A 17,524-nucleotide genomic window follows, 5' to 3' on the forward strand; every position below is an offset into this window, starting at 1 on the left:
TGGCAGAGAAATTAACAAAAATCTTGACACTAGTATGTCCTCTGTTCCAAGATTAAGTAATCATACAAATCCATGGCAAAGCTACCAAGATGAATCCTTGAATATATGCCAATGAGTGTTATATAATTATTATTATTCACACTCATGTTCTACAGTACTGGTTCTGTCTAACAGGTGGGAATTGCTCAATTATTATTCTCTAAAGGCCACAATAAATGAGTTCATGAATCAACTTCATTCACAGTCACCCTCTAAGTGCACAAAAGTGGGACATCTTTGTACTGAAATATCTTTTTAAAAAATGCATAGTCATAGTAAAAAAAAGTTTATTTATCAATCAAACTTGTACACAGTTACAAAAATCCCTTTAAACAGACAAGGGGCCCGTAACACAAAGCTTAGCAATGATCGTAGAATATTTTTCTACGATCGATTCCATTGACTACAATGTACAATCAATCATAAAAATCAAGCGTACGATGAATCGCTAACCTTTGTGTTACGGGACCCAGATATACCCCCTCTGCCCCTTCCTCCTCCTCCTGATCATTCTGCACTTCTTTATATCTTGTTCTAACGATTTTTGCTTTAGCACCCTTTTTTCCAAAGAAATTGCTTGAGATCTTCATGCCACTTAAGTTAATACACTTAAAAAACCTAAACATGCTATGCCCTAGAGGATAGAAGAAAAGGAAAAGTTAACAGACTTTGAAGAATGGAGGGTATTATCCTGGAAAAAAAAGAACTAGAACAAGAAGGAAATGACACATGCATTGACATGATTGTATGTAACATGAAAAGACAAAAAATAATATGAAACAGGCAAAGGACATTTAAAAAACAAAGACAGAATTCTATTGATTCTAAATGAAAACAGATATGCTTGAACATTAATGTGACCTATCATGTTACTCCCTGATACATGGGTTCTTTATTATTTGATCTTAAGCCAACAGTTGACAACTAACAGAACATTCATAAACTCTTCTTAAGACTTGAGTTTAAACAAAAAAAGAAAAAGATACGGAAAATAAAACAAACGAAAACCACCAGGTCTTAAATAATGAACTACACAGGAAACGAAAAACACCAGAAGTTTGAAGGGGTAAAATTTCAATGCTAACCTTGGCAATGATGTTTAAAGGGGTCAGCTGAGCGCCTGTTCCCAATGACGAGTGTTGCAAGGGGGACTAATGCTAGCGCTTGCCCCAAATACCATGGCTTCTACATACACACACAAACAGAAAGACGGGTTGGACCAAGGGAATTCTTTTCCTATAAAATCCTGCCAAAAAAACCTGGCCTATTTTGTTTGCAGAAGGAAAAGTTAAGTTAGTCAAGCGGTCAATTGCCTCATAGCTAATACACTTAAGATTTCTTGGTTGATATGAACTTAATAACCACGGTGGGGATACATGTATCCTTTGGATTCTCCCTTACTGAGGTGAGTGTTTACAAAACTTTAACCAGAAAAATTTCCTCCAAACTATTCAGGAACATTGTTTTGGACTTTCTCTGAGGTGTCTTTTCTTGATAAACTCCAAGCGACTTCTTGATTGAAGTGTTCCTTGTTCATAGAAATAGGAATCCAGGGTAAAATACACAAGAAATAGTAAATAGCACGAAATGAATTGATAAGGGAGGATTGAGGTAAGATCCTGGAAGATACCAGCCGAAAGTATTTCCTTGATAGCTTAAAACCTGTACTCCTCAAAGAATGTTTTTGTTTTTTACAATTCTCAAATTTTCCTTCAGAGCTGGTGTCTCCTGTTTTCACAGAAATAAAGGTTAAGTATAACAGTACAAAGAAATTCAAAGAAAGAGATAATAAAAGATCACAGAGTCTGAAAAGTCCTAATCCACTTCTTCTATTCGCATTAGAGTATGTACTTTACAGATGTATTACAGCCAATTACTAAAGATTGTAATCATTTAATATCAACTCAAATTCAAAAGCCTCTCTCCCCCTTCCCCACCCAAAAAAGGGAATAGGAAAAAATAAATCAAATAAATAAATGACTTAAACAAAAAAAATAAATAATGCACAATCAACATAAAGCATACATGTAATATTCAACACATATTTTACTTTATACAGAAGAAACACCCCATAAAGTTTGATCAATCATTCTAGTTTAATCCCAAGTTCTAAAGTTTGAATGATAATCCTACTAACAGTTCACGGACACTACACACCGACACCTGTAGCAATAAATTCATACCGCAAATATGACACAATATTAAAAATTAAAAGTCCTTAGCGGAAGTGCTACTACACAAGGGATACACCATATATTACCATTTCTTTTTTCTTTATGATGTCTCCAAGGGGGAAAGCAAGGTATGTAGTTTTACTTGGTATCTTGCAGCTGCTGTTAATTTCTAAAACAATTCATCTCCCAGGGATAACCCACTGAATGATTATTGATCTATTGGGAACATTGTTTCCTCTAAAACAGTGATGGGTTTCAACACAATTTACCCCTGACATGAAGTCAAATGAAGGGTACAGGTAGTTTTTGCCCTACTAAAGATGAAATAAATAGGGTTGATGAAACTGGAAGTTGGTGTCATGTGTGTGAAAATGGGGGGGGGGAGACTTCTAAATACCACTGCACTGCAACTTTTGCCCTTGTTGAACAGTGATAAAGAAAATGCTATTCCATACTAGAGGCAAAATCAAAGGTTCATAATGGGCGAACATCTTATATAAAATGGCTTAACTTAATTGGCTCAAGGTTAAAATTATTCTGAAGTGAGAAGTGCCACTAAACTTGAACCTTGGAGTTCCAACCAAAACAGTGCTGAATGATGCTGCATGAAGGGATTTTATCCTGAGCAAAGGGAATTTTTATTTTTTCCTTTATTCCAATAAAGGTTATTTCATTATGCCTATTGCCCATCTAACAAAACAAAATTGAGGGTACTGCATAATATGTGAAGTAATATGCAAGTTACTTTCCAAAAGTTTATCGTACTTTTACTTTAATTTAACATCATATCTGACCAGGAAATAATTTTATCTTCCCATACTTTCAAATCTGGATAATTGCAAAAAACAACATCCAAAGAATTTTAATGAACCAACACCTCATAATTCAAGCTTCACAACACTGTTCACCAATCTAAATTCATATCAGCTCATCTAATCAGTACTTCATCAATATTTGATTCCCGTTAAATGATACACTCTATAAGCACCATCCAAGCATAACCTCTGTTCTTTTTAATCCATGTATGACTATCTTTCATCAATCTTTCACACAATACATAAGGTTGGAAAAGACGTCATGACAGACAGAGTGAGAAGAAATCACATTTTTGTATTTTCCTAATCTTCCTGTTTGACAACTTTTTGCAGCATAAGAATAATTTTTAATGGGTGAATAAGTGGACAACTGGCACTCCGTAAAAGTTTGGTCTTTATAAGTTATCTCAGGTTTAACTAAACCATGGCTATCAGAATAAAATCATTTTTTGTTTACTTACATTGTAGGTATTCCCAACTTACAGAGGTAAACACAATCATATACATGCCAAAAAGTTTTAAGGAAGTGATACAGAAAGGTGTTTCTAAAGTTGCTTAATGAATAATTTTAACCAGAAAAGTCATAGAACATGAAAGGTTTTCCTAATAAAGGAACAAGATATGATAGATTTACAGATTAGCCTGGTCAAGTGGAAACCCCAATAATTTTCTAATAATAATAATAATAATAATATTCCGCATTTATGTAGCGCTTAATACATTGGAACGACGTCTCTAAGCGCTTTACAGACATATTATTACCCCGGTCATCGGATCCTTGCATGCCCGCATACAATGTATGCACCTTCTCCACTCCCTGGGGAGCATTCCAACAAGAGTTCAGACTCAATTGCTAGGCATACTACATATAGGCTTTCACATCCTACCGGGTACCCATTTAACACCTGGGTGGAGAGTGGCAAAGTGTGGATTAACGCCTTCTAACACAAACTTTTGCTAACCATAAAATGATGATCCTAATATGCACTTCTAATCTTAGTTAAAACAAATTACAAATGATTGAGACTTAATTTTTTCATTATTTTCAAATAATTCTTAAAGCTAATTAAACTTCACACACACATCTTCATAAATCATCTTAGGGGACACTTTCATAAACCTATGTGCAAATATGCATGCCCTTACAACAACTGGAAAATATGGCAAGCCGGATGAGTGTCACAATTGTATAAGCTGAAATTCATGTCAATTAATATTTTGACTGTTTTTTTTTTCTTTCATTTTGGCACTTCATATTCCAATTGTTTATAGAGTCACAAGTAAACTTTATGAACATCCTTTTAAAGCATCCCACAGCCCCAACCCGGCCAAACATAGTGTTGACAAGTATTAAAGAGAAAAGCCAGTAGTTGCAATAAACACTGATTTCATGAGAAAGTCTGTAAAACCAGGCTTAATTGTCAGTATATCATCGAGGATCTAGATCTGGTACAGTTACATAAACTGAACTTTGTGAAATCTTGAAATCTACGCCGAAAAATATTCACACTGAAGATCACCAACACAGATAGGCACACATGGGACAGTGTATTATTATTGCTGGAATAAAGACCCGACGGAAGTGACCAAATCCGCGCTTATTTTGCTTATTTCTCAGCAATTACACAATTTCTTCCAGAATCCTTTGGCACATTTTTTTTTTATCATACAAACAGACACTTGGGTGGTCATTATATTAGATTCTGTAAAAAGTCATTTTGAGATCGTTAGCAATACTGGAATTTATCTCTAAGTGTCAAAACAAAACTAATTCCTAATATTACATCTTAGATACATTCAACAATGTGATTCTTTGAACATAGCGATTCTTTGCTGGTTGTTTTCCATATTTGTGACCCAATAAAGACTTTGTGCAAATGTCCTATCCTTTTTTTTTCTCTTTTAGGTTTTATGAGAAATGAGTCAAGCATCCTAAAATGAATTGTCTGTTATCCTAAATCTGGGTAATCCTACACTCCTTGAGTATATAGCCCTACTCATTCTAAAAGTGAAGGCTAGGTCAGAACGGTATATAACAGCACAAGATTACATGTCACAATACAACACTTTTGCACAGAGAGAATTATTGTAGCTATTATTGTCTAGATGAAAGATAACTCATGCATTGAGGTCAATAAAATTATAAGAAGATGATGTTCCTTATGCTTCCCTGTTCATAAGACTATTAGGGATTCACCATTAGAAATCCAGGGGGAGGGGCTGAAAGTTCCCCCCCAAAAAAAAAAATTAATAAATAAAAATGACTCACCATCAGAGTAAAAAAACAAAAAAAAAATTGGTCCACTGAAAAATCATCTGAAAGGGGCCCAAAAAAACTTGTCTCAATGGACTAAGGAAAAAAATTAACTGAAAGAAGAAATGAAAACAAAAATTTGCATCAAACCCGAACTTTCAGCCCCCCCCCCCCCCATCTAATGGTGCGTCCCTTAAAGGCACACATAGGAATGCATTTGAAGGGGATAAAAGTAAATCTGAAAAAAGTTTTCAAGTGGATAAACTGAAGGGTGTATTATAATAGTGAGAGATTGTGGGTGTTCCTTTTGAACGCAGTAAAGATGATAAGACCTGTTCAATTTAAAAAATATATAGTAGTTGAAGAAATATGCTTATTTGTCACTCCAATGTGTAACATATAATAAAAAATTTAAATGAAATTCTTCTTGAAAATAAACAAGACAAATTGGTATAGAGCAAATGGGTCAACATCTACTATAGATTTCAACAGAAAGTGAAAGTGTACATATTATATGAGGAGCAATCAAGGAAAATATTTTGTAACCAATGTGTCTTTAAATGTAATCTGTTGAGTCTACTGTATTCATGGGACCATTCTTTGATTAAGGTAATCTTAACTCCAGCATTCTTTCATATAAAGGTTTAACAACAAAAGCTGTGCAGTTTGAGTGATGGGCTAGGAATGCTCGCTCACAGACATTATGGGGTCAGACCAAATTAGCCGGACTGTGAAGTCAGATTTTAAAAAAAAATAATGCTTTGCAACTGTAACATATTGGGTCAGTTCACTTTACGGCTTGCTACTTATCTCACCACTGATCTATGAAGTGAATATTACAAAAGTACACACCGATTAAAATGAAATGATTTGGAAAATCATATGATTCATGGCGAAAGAGCACTTGGTCTTGGTCAATGGTCACTTTGGGGTCTTCTTTTACAAATGCAGCCCGGGGCCTCTTGTAGAGAAGCTCTATATTTTGATAAATGATGGATGATTAACAAGCAAATACAAAAGGTACAGATTGATTGTGACATATATTATACACTTTTTTGAAATAGAATCCTACAAATGCTACAATACATCATAAGATCAAACCATATTTTTTAAACAATATTCCCAAACATCTTAATTATGAATGTAATTATAATTTACTCAGTTTATACCTTATTTTATTATTATTATTATTATTATTTGTTTGGCGTCACCTGTGCCTGGGAGGCGAAAAGTGAACTGAATCACTATGACCCGCAGGTCTCTCCTCCCGATATAACTGATTGGGGGGAATGCAGGTGGACCACTTCACCGGGGTTTCCCCCTACTCTTACACGAATAGGATACTTATTTCAAGCATAATATTGAATCCTGAATTTTGTAACTGTATAATAAACAAAACAATATTGTGATTGGAATTCAAACATTACATTGGAACTTCACATCAATCTGAGGCTCATTTCATCCCATGACTTTTTCAAACAATTTTTTTTCTTTCCTGTTTATTCTCACAGGCTCAAATCACATACCTACTCCCATGGCTCAGATGCTATTCACTCAAGAACCTTGAAATACAGATGCTTTGCATAAAGCTTTTAGAAAATCCCAATTCCACAATGGGCATGCACGGTCATTTTTAAAATCGGATCACGGTTTGGGGACAAAGTAATCTGACCACTACCTGGGCTTCACAGCATACAGCATGCTAAATGGCCTCCCATTCTGATTGCTACAAATCTATTCACAAACAATGTTCTCTCAATAATACCAATCATTTAGCACGATCTCGCTAGATAGGTACACATCCTCTTCCGTCACCAATTCCTAACCCAAACCCCTGGTGTATTAGACACCTTACCCCAAAAAAATTGCTAAATAAGAATGAAAAATACATTTCTTGTCCGGAGCCTAATTCATCACATGAAGGTTGTAGACCCTATTGCAGTTAAAAACCTCTGTGGCTCCATCAGATTATCGGATTAAGCATAATTCATATTGGGCTGCGATTTCATTCATCAAATAATTACCGGAACTTAGAGTCCATTTGTTAAACCATCATCTAGCTTCTAAATCAATATCATAATTGGATATCAATATGCATGGCGGACCCCTTTCAAATGAAATAATCGCCGCTGCCACCATGAAGGGTGTAATTAAACCCATTCTCCTATGACAACCACAAAGTTGGCACCATATGCCCATATCAGGTCTAAAACAAAACTTTTCCCATGGGAGGGGACATGAACGCATCCGCAAAGACAAGTTTCTTAGTTAGGGAGTATCAGACCATTCAACCAAGGCTTAGGGGTTTGAATATGATTTCTTTCAAACCACGCCAAATGTCCAGACCTGCAGTCTGTCGATAAAGTCACCAAGATAAAGAGAACTAGATAATTATTTTTTATTCTTCAAAGTCGTCTATAATTTCTTTTATAATTCATATGTATGGACACAGAGGAGATGTGCTCTATTAATGAAGCAAATGAATAGGGGGAAGGCACTTCATTCTCTTAAACAAGCTCTTTGTAGAATACGGAGAATCAACTGAGATTACTATCATTATTAAGTTTTGCCCTCCTTCCACATCTGAAGCCAACAAATTTAATTTCCAAATAGGGATATTCTTGGTTCCTCTATATTATACACTCTGATTAACTCCATTTTACATGCATTCTGATGTTATTTTCTTGAAACATTCGTGATATAACGATTGGGAATCTGAAAAAAAAAACAACTAAACCCATCCAAAGTCAGTTGGATAGTCACTAAAGAACTAAAATACAGTTTTTCATTCTTCTTCTACTCACCAATGTGTTAGAGTAGCTGGTGCACTGCACTAACATAGCACCCAGGCAAGACGTGTGCAAGTTTCATTGATTTTTAGGACTACAGAGTAGCAATTTTACGAAAATCTCACGTGGGCGAAATACTCTGAAATAAACATTACTTACATTTCTTTCTCCTCCCACAATAGTGCTGTTTGGTTGAATTGGAATGATGCTCTCTGGGCCTTTCCCTTCGATGCCCTTTCTTCTCTGCAAACCTGACACTTGATGAGTTTACCGAACGCCTATATACTGCATGTGGGACTACAGGTGAGTTGTGGTCTGCAGGAATGAGGTGCTCGGGAAGAGGCTGGATCATGAAGTCTTCGTCTTCTGTCCTGATCAAACCATGCTGTCATGAGCGAAAAGTAATGAAAGAAAATTAATATCAGTATGATCCAAACTATTGTTAATTCTTCCCAAAACACACAAAACTAATTCTTCAATGAGCATGAAACAAAGGAATGCTACAAAGTTTTGACAAGTCTGTATGTGTTCTACCCAATTACACAAGAAAACATATGCATTCCTCTCAGATCATTCCTTTCAGAAAAATTACAGCAGTGCAAGTTTGTTTCTTTATTTTAAATCTGAACAAAAAATAATCATCAAATCAGGATCATATGCTGTAACATGAAATAAAACATTCAAATTATTTTTAAAATGATGTACATCTACAAAATATCTTATTGCCATGCATTTCCTCCTAAAAAATAAAGAGACCTGGGTATAATGTATCTTTTCCTTAAATATGCAGATTTGCCAATAGAGTGATTAATAGAAAAAATGAAATAAATATATATAATACAAAATATATTTAATGTATCAAATCAATGACTGGTTCTCAAAAATTCATGATACTTTGAGCATGAGAAGACAAGGTAAAAGAATGTTGGGATACCCAGTACAACACTAGGTTGTTGAACTCCCCCAACTTATCTAACAAGAAACATATGAATAGTTTAGGAATTTTTAAGAGGTATGGAACACATGCATTAGCAAGTTTTGATAAATAACAAGAAGTGTGTACAACCTCGGGGGTATGGGAACCAGATTTCAAATATATCTGATAGTAACACAGCATGTTTATGAATTGTTGAACATTGGGAGAGTATCAAAATGATATGTGATTGCAGCAGACCATGAAGGAACATTTTGTTGTCAGTCAAATTTTTCTAAAGAGTATCTTTGAGGAATCTTGTAAAGAATCTTAGTGTTAACTATGTTCAATGTATAAGAATTTTCATATTGTTTCTTTTTTCTCTGGTTTGTATTATAATAATTTTGATGTAATCTTTAAAAGCATACTGTTTTAAACAACATGGCAACCTGCCTTATGTTTGATTCCACTTTGTTAAACATGAAAATGGAATGTTTGCAGTGTCACAAAGAAAATTTGACATCAACTGTGATACAAGTTCCTACCAAATAAAGGAGCTTAAGAAACTTCATCAGGTCACGTCTTCGACAGATTCCATTCAAGGACAAAACGTAACGCACACACATCAAATGCACAAACCACAACATAATTTTGAAACCAAATGTGCTTACATTTACCCCAAGCCACTTTAACTCCACCAAGAAAGCTTCAAATGTTCCTAGAAACATTTGTAAAGGACACAGACGTTGATGTTGGACATTGTAGCCCCCTCCTCATCTTAAAGTACATCTAAGGTTCAATTTAAGTCTCAGAGACTGTACAAAGACCTCTATCGAAGTCTGGTAAATGCATCTAGTGGGTCAAAAAAAACAAATCGGACCATAGAGAACATGTCACACACTTTACAACTTGGTCTTGTTGTAAAGCTGGAGAGAGAGGGGGGGGGGGGGGTGGATGGTAAGGCTAAGGAAGTTGAGTACATCTTGATAGATACCAGAGTTAATGCTGACAAATGATGTTGGATATTTCCATTGAAGAGTGGAAGTAAGGTGATGAATCAGATGAGAGCGCTGGTGTCTCTATCCTGTCCCACATCTTCAATGCATCTTTAATACTGATGGAGGGTTGAGGTATATATGAGGGATTTATGGAAAGGTGGTGAAGATAATGGAAGAGGATCATGGAGGTAAAATGGAAGTGGTGGTGAGTTAACTGAAGTGGTATCAGAGGAGTAGCAAAGAGGTGCTGCAGTGCAGTCCTGTCAAGATGTGAAATAACTCAAACAAATTGCTACGGAATGATGCTTTAATGTCCCATTTTCTTGAATGCATCTCTAATACTGATGGAGGGTTGGCGTAAGGAGGATTGATATGAGAGATTGGAAAGGTGATCGAAAGCATTATGAGGAGTGGAAGAGGATGGAAGATGATGGTAAAGAGATGGTCTCCAGGTGCGGATCCAGGCGGATTAAACACAATACCATTTCAGGGGCCATATTGTTTTTGTACAATTGTTGGCCTCTAAAAACTATTGTGTTCAATCTGGCTGAATCCGTGCCTCAATGGTAGAAAGATCGTTAGGGATGGTCTGATGATGGCGAGGGTGGGGAAGGGTAATGCTGCAGGAGTGTTGGAGGGGTAATGGAGGGGTAGTGGAAGGGTGCTGCAGTGATGAAGGTTGGTAATATAATAGTGGTGGAGGGTATATGAAGGGTTGTTGTAATTGAAATTTTTTGGCATTATCATCTATCAATTTACAATATCTCTTTTTTTCTAAAGTCTTGAGTTATAAATGTTATTTTTTTGTTGTTGATACACATTTCTGGCATTAGACGGATAAGGGGCGGTGTAGTGGATGAGAAAATATGGGTGAAGTGAGGATTATGCATTTGATATAAATACAAGGGCTCATTATATCAAGAAAATGATATAAAACCAAAAACTCCTTTCCTGAAAAAAAAGTTATTTCAACCATGGACCTATCATGTTTCACCGAATGGAGATCCCCACATCAGATGAATTTAAGGTGGTGTCACACCTTGGCGTTTTAGACAGCGTATGCCCGACGTATCAAAATTTCTCTAAAACGTCGGCATACGCTGAACTTTGATTTGTTTTTTCAACTCTGGGCGTATACTTAGCGTATTCATAACGAGTTGGACGTATACATAACGTATTAGTAACTTATATCGAACGCTTCGTTAACTTATAAGTAACGTATTCCAACGAATGCTTAGCGTATTGCTGGCGTACACAACTTATGCCCTACGATAGCCTAACTTACGCATAGCGCGCGGCAGCGTATTGCTGACGAACACGTGTCGTAGCCTATAAAAAGGCTGCGATACATCACCTATCAACACCACCGCCATGCCGAAGAAAACTCCTGTGAACCCCACCTTTACATACCAATTCCTATAAACATGATAAACGTTGTCAATACGCCATTATACGGTAGCTGTAAGTTATAAACACGTTCAGTAAGTTTTGTGGTCGTCCGGAGCACGTCTTCATACGTCAATATACGTTGGGGTTAAGTTACACATACGTTCAAAGCACGTTACTCATAGGTTAGAAGTAAGTTTTAGGGTACGCTGGACATTATCTCGACGTACATCGACGACCTCGCCGTATGACGACGTATACCAGCGTGTTTTAGCGTACTAACGTATGCAAAACTTACCCGTAACGAATTCAACGTACGCCAGCGTATTCGCCAAATTCCTAATACGTCGGGCATACGCTGTCTAAAACGCCAAGGTGTGACAGCGCCTATACATGTAATAAATTGCCTTATCACCTCTGACTTTCACAAGAAGATAGACAAAGAAAGAAAAGAGAATGAAAATTCAACCTTAAATTGCACAAAAGCATCAAGGTTGCTAAAATCTGAAGCCTGGGTAAATAAAGCACAAGAAAGATTACTCAAATTGTATTTACTTTTCCTATTGAAACCCTGCATTGACTGCATATTTGTTACTGTAAAACTAGGTGTTAGAATGTCACCTGTATCATGACTTTGTTTTCACAGTGAAGTAGTTGCCCTTGACTCTTCTTTCAAACAGTCAGAAATCAATAGCCAAGTATATTATTCTGACAAAATTCAAAGGTTTCTAGGAATGTCCAGCTGTCTGCATTACAGAGCCTACATAAACATCCACTTAAGTACCTTCTGATATTGAATATGAATTATGATGTAGTAATCAGCATAAAAAAATTGGAAATAACATCACCATAAAACAATATGCAACTTTATTAGTCAAAGATTGATAGACAATATAGGCCTGCCATGATATTGGAGGTGTAGTGCGGTAAATAACTTGGGTTTGGGAACCAGAAGGTCGATGGTTCAAATTCTGCAATGGCAGGATTTAAATCATTTTGCCACGTTCAGCTCAGATGTGGTAGGTAAATGAGTCATTACTCAACAGATTTACGGCTGATGGGGTAAGTAAAATTATCATCATTACTAATGTCAAAAGCTACTCAGAATACCTAATGGCAGTATAATCCACAACTGCAAACCACTTCAACAAGGAGTTCTCGATCATACAGGCATGAGTATTATGCAACCTATGTACATTTAATTGAACTACTTTTCAGATTGGCATGGTAGACTTTAAATACCCCAAAAGAGATTTGCAGTGCCTTGGTATTCTATATCTAAATATGAAATCCCAGGATTAGCTTCAATTCATCAAATGAAATCAATTCACATTCTAGGTTAATCAGGTTGGAATGCATCAATGCATCAGTGGTTTAAAAAGAAAAGTAGCAATAAGGAGGGAAATTCAAGTTTCTCAAGGGATTCATTATTACTGAAGGATGATGGTGATGCTAAGAGTAGAGCAGTGCTCGGAATAAAGGAATTTTGTTAGGATGGAGAGTCTTGTGATCTGTTATACTTCATTTTTTCATCATATACAAACATTTTTTTAAATTGTATGCATGGTAAAAACTTTGACTCTCCTAAATCGCATATATAGGATAAAACATTTTTTTAAAGTTTCATAAAGGAAAAGGTACTCATACCACAAATCAACAAAGATATACTTTATAAAGAGTTACATTTACATATTTTTTAATTGTATACTTATTACTAATTCTCACTCATCAAATCACCACAGTATAGGATAAAACATTTTCAAAAAGTTCCATAAAGGAAAAGGTAATTTACAACAAATAAAAAAATACATACTTTAAAGAGTTATTTCAAGAAAGTCAAATAACAATATAAATTAAATAAATATTGAACGTTAAGACAAATTAATTTCTGGGTAGGGACCTTCGTTGGAATGGGTGATCATAAAAAAAACACAGGCTTTGGATGCAAAATGAAAAGTCTCACTATAGAAGTGGGCTATGCATATGAGACTCTTTGAACATTAGCTTTAAAGTGTAGCAATCTGATTAAATACATGAAACCCGTTTTATCAAACCAAAATCTTGAATTATGAAGTGATCTTGAAAAGAATTAATCATGGGGGCCATTCAATGAAATGGCACTGAGAACATATCAATCTCCATGTAGGTTATGAGTCACATATAAAAATGTTTTATATTTAGAACTCCTGGGGTGATTCTTGAAAATATTCAAAATAAAAAAAAATGTACAAACTTTAATTGAATGAAGAAAAGGGCAGTGCCAGTGTGTATTGCATGCAGCACACATCCTATTACATGTGGAGATCTTCAAGATCTAGTACTTTTAATACTATTTTTTTTCTTTTTTACTTAGTTCCGATCAGTCTGGCTTCAAATAAACCAGTATCCTTGTCTTTTTTGTTTGAATTGAATAATCCCCTCCTCTTTCTTTTATCATCATTTATTGCTTTTTCAATTCAGATACACTACCATCTAATTCAAGTCGCAATAAATGGACAACATCTAACAAATCATTGAATTAAAGAAACCATTTAATTGATGACCTTCACTTCCACTTTGATGATCAAATGAAGAGGAATATTTGGATTCCTTACTCCCAGTCTTCTGAAGGTTACATAACCCCTAGAAGTGGGGTTAATGATGGGGAATTCAAATTGATGTTGTTCCGAAACAAGACCTATTTACAAAGAATAATATAAGGGAGCAATTTGTCCTTAAAGACCTAATACCTAATCATAACACTGCTTCATGGATAGCCCATAATTGAGAATGAAATCTATTTATGAAGCTCAGCATCAGCATTTTTCAACTAATCCTCTTATTTTAATATCTTATAGCACTTTCCAATACAGAAAATGTAAGTTGTGTGCAAGCCTTATAATTAGATTCCGGCATTTTATTTTGCAATTTTCACTAAAAGAAGTTAAAGAAATTGTGTCCTTACATTTCTATGGGAGTGCAGACATTTCAAAAGTTTCACTATTATCATGTCAATAATGGACCATGGACGACATTTTACAACATTGCCAAATGATCTATTTCACAGAAAAAAAGGGGGTTTGTAGTACAGGTAATCAAGGCATGGAGTATGTGTTCAAAGATCTCCAATTTCGTCTTGATTCTTCTTTGAAGGTGTCGGCAGAGGAAACCTATTTCTCTCAAGTTTGATCAAGAAGTGACACATCTGATGGCTGCTACCAAAACAGTCCTAGGATGGTGCTAATGATAATGAGGCGGCTGATACATCAAAGGGAAATCATTACATCACATCAACTGTTAAAGACCCAAACAATGTAACCCACACCTCCCAAAATCTTGAACAAGTTCAACGCTTGCTTGCGACGACTCAAGGGCACCTCTCAGATCACATTTTCCGAGGTGTCGCTTTCGTCACGCTGCCTATTGGGCGGCAAAATCTGATTCGCGGAGGGTTTACGAAGCACAAAGTGCCGACCGGCTGGCCGACTGAAGGAATAGTTGGAGTTCCAGACATTTTGATTTTGTCTGATAAAAGAAAGAGAAGGATCCATGAAAGACGAGAGGAACTGTGTTTTGACTGGGATTGTGATGGAGTGAACTTCTTCTCGCTTGACAAGATGTTGACTTGTATTTAATTGAGTGCGATATTCAAGTTGACTTTTCATTGCCCCGGTGAAGGTATCGTTCACATAAACATCTCAGGTGTAACTGGCTGGCATTGTCACATGCATCCAACCATTCATGTTGACCTACTAAAATGAAGGAGGACATTCTTGCGGGGTGGTATTGTTGGGTGAGCAGGAGTCGGCGCTGACAGTTCTGCGTTACCAGCACCTGACAAAACGCCACTTCTGAAGTCGGTAGAACGATATTTATCAAAATAAAATAATGTAATCAACAATGGAAAGATTGAAATAACAAACATTCTCTTTAGGGGAGGTAACAGAAATTGTAATGTCACTATGAAGTAAGGTGACACCATCAGGTGCTTCAGTTCATTCAAAAATAGACTTTGTCACTGTGGTTTGTCTGAATGGGGCATTGATAACAGTATCATTGAATAAACATCTAAAAAGTTCATTCAATCTGAATGATCATGAACATTATTTTTCAATCAATTGTGATTTATAAATAACCTCATAATTATTTTATTTTTCCTACTTTAAAGACAAACATTGAACTAAATATAATCAAGGTGAAATGTGTGATTATATTCCTGTTGTCAACAACTTCTAGCTTCTTAAAACTATTCAACTGTGAAATGAATGCAGTGTTATAAATAGGTTATTACAAACAAAATTTTGAGCGCATTCTTCTGTGCAGTATAATAGGGCATGCATCTTGATATACAAACGTACAAATGAAACAACACATTTAGAAAGGTATCTACTCAGTAATTTTCTACTGCTTTGTAGATATAACCTTATTTTCAAAAGAGATATGATTTGATTTATATTTCCTTCGAAATACAAAATCAAACTATACACGCTATGCATGAAAACTATTTTTTTTTAAGTACACCCAAACAAGCATAGGCTCTGAGCACAAACATGAACAGACATTCTAAAAATCATGAAGCCATTTTATTAACCTTCAATACACAGAGGATAGGTGAATAACAGTAAAACATGATATATGCATGTATGTTAGAAAATTTCAAATTGGTACTTTTAAGGATTCTTAATTATTTCTCAATATCAATGTAGGCTTTGCTCAAAGAAATATTCATAAAAATACTATTTGATTCAATGTCGGCCTACAATTTTGCTGTACACAGTACCAGAGAAAGGGAACGAGATATGGAGTGTTTCAGTGATAGTAATAAGAATAAATGTCATACTTCACAAGGGAAAGCACAATGTAGAAAATAAACTGTCAGAAATGTTTTCATTATTTTGCTCAAAATCAATTCAACAGGAGAAGAATTAAATATGGAAGGATGTGAGCTGCCTATAAAAATTGAAGTTTATTCCAATTCCCCATAAATCAATGCCTGACAAGGCTAATGGTCATTGTCATTTATGAGCATGCTCACATCCCATTTCATACATCAATTTACAATCAATAAAGTAGTTTTACTCTTGACTTACTAACCCTTACCCTTGAAATTCGGTAAGCACCCAAATCGTAAAAATTCAAAGATTTTCCCCCAATATGCAACCATCAATGTTATTGGGCCTCAGCTGTCGGCCTGTCTGTCAGTCTGATTTTATTGTTGATAATTTTGTTGGGTACACTAATAAATAGATTAATCTCAATGTAAATATGCCATACTTTCCACAGTTGAACAGGTTGAACTGACAAAACAAATAGCAGAGAAGGAGCAGAAATTCACCATTTTCCACAAAAGCAAATACGGCATTTGAAACTGGAAGAAATTAATAATGTGCAAAGGCATAGTTATCATGGTTAAAGTCTTTTTGACACTTGGTAGATAATGTGTAAATTGTATGTGCTTAAAACAAACATGAACAAAGTTCATGAACAATGTTATATTTACCCAATAGAATACTACTGCTAATGATAACACATGAGCAAAAAGTTGATCTTGAATTTCATATCTGTTCCATTGTGGATTGTATTTTGTGCACTGAAAATGAACTTTGATTGATTTGGCAAAGGGTAGTTGTAAGCAAGGCTTGCATAGTGTCTTCATCAGTAGGCCTAACTAGTTTTGAATGAGAAGCATTGCAGCAAAAGTCTTTATAAGTATCATCATCATGAAGCCATTATAATATGAACATTTCAAAGATATAATTTACAAACATTTTAAATGGTACTTGGCTCTCTTTCTGCAATGTCACATGAACAAGACTGTCAAATTGGGCCAAGATGTTAAGATCAACAACTTGTTTAAAACTTTCAAATGGTTGCTACAGTGACCGGCATAAACACCATGCACACCTGAAATTTTAAACAGCATTTTTACAGGGCAGAATTGCACTATCATGACTATATAGGCCCTAAATGTAATCATTATTATCATTTTATTTCTAATGCAATGGTCCTACTTAAAGGGGAAGTTTACCCTGACAAAAACTTTATTGTAAAAATAGCAGAAAAAATAATAAAAAATATTGCCGAAGGTTTGAGAAAAATTCATCAAATAATTAAAAAGTTATTAGAATTTCAATTATTTGATTTGTGACGTCATATGCGAGCAGCATTCCTACATAG

This window comes from Lytechinus variegatus, chromosome 2, assembly GCF_018143015.1.
Source record: "Lytechinus variegatus isolate NC3 chromosome 2, Lvar_3.0, whole genome shotgun sequence".
NCBI lineage: Eukaryota > Metazoa > Echinodermata > Echinoidea > Temnopleuroida > Toxopneustidae > Lytechinus > Lytechinus variegatus.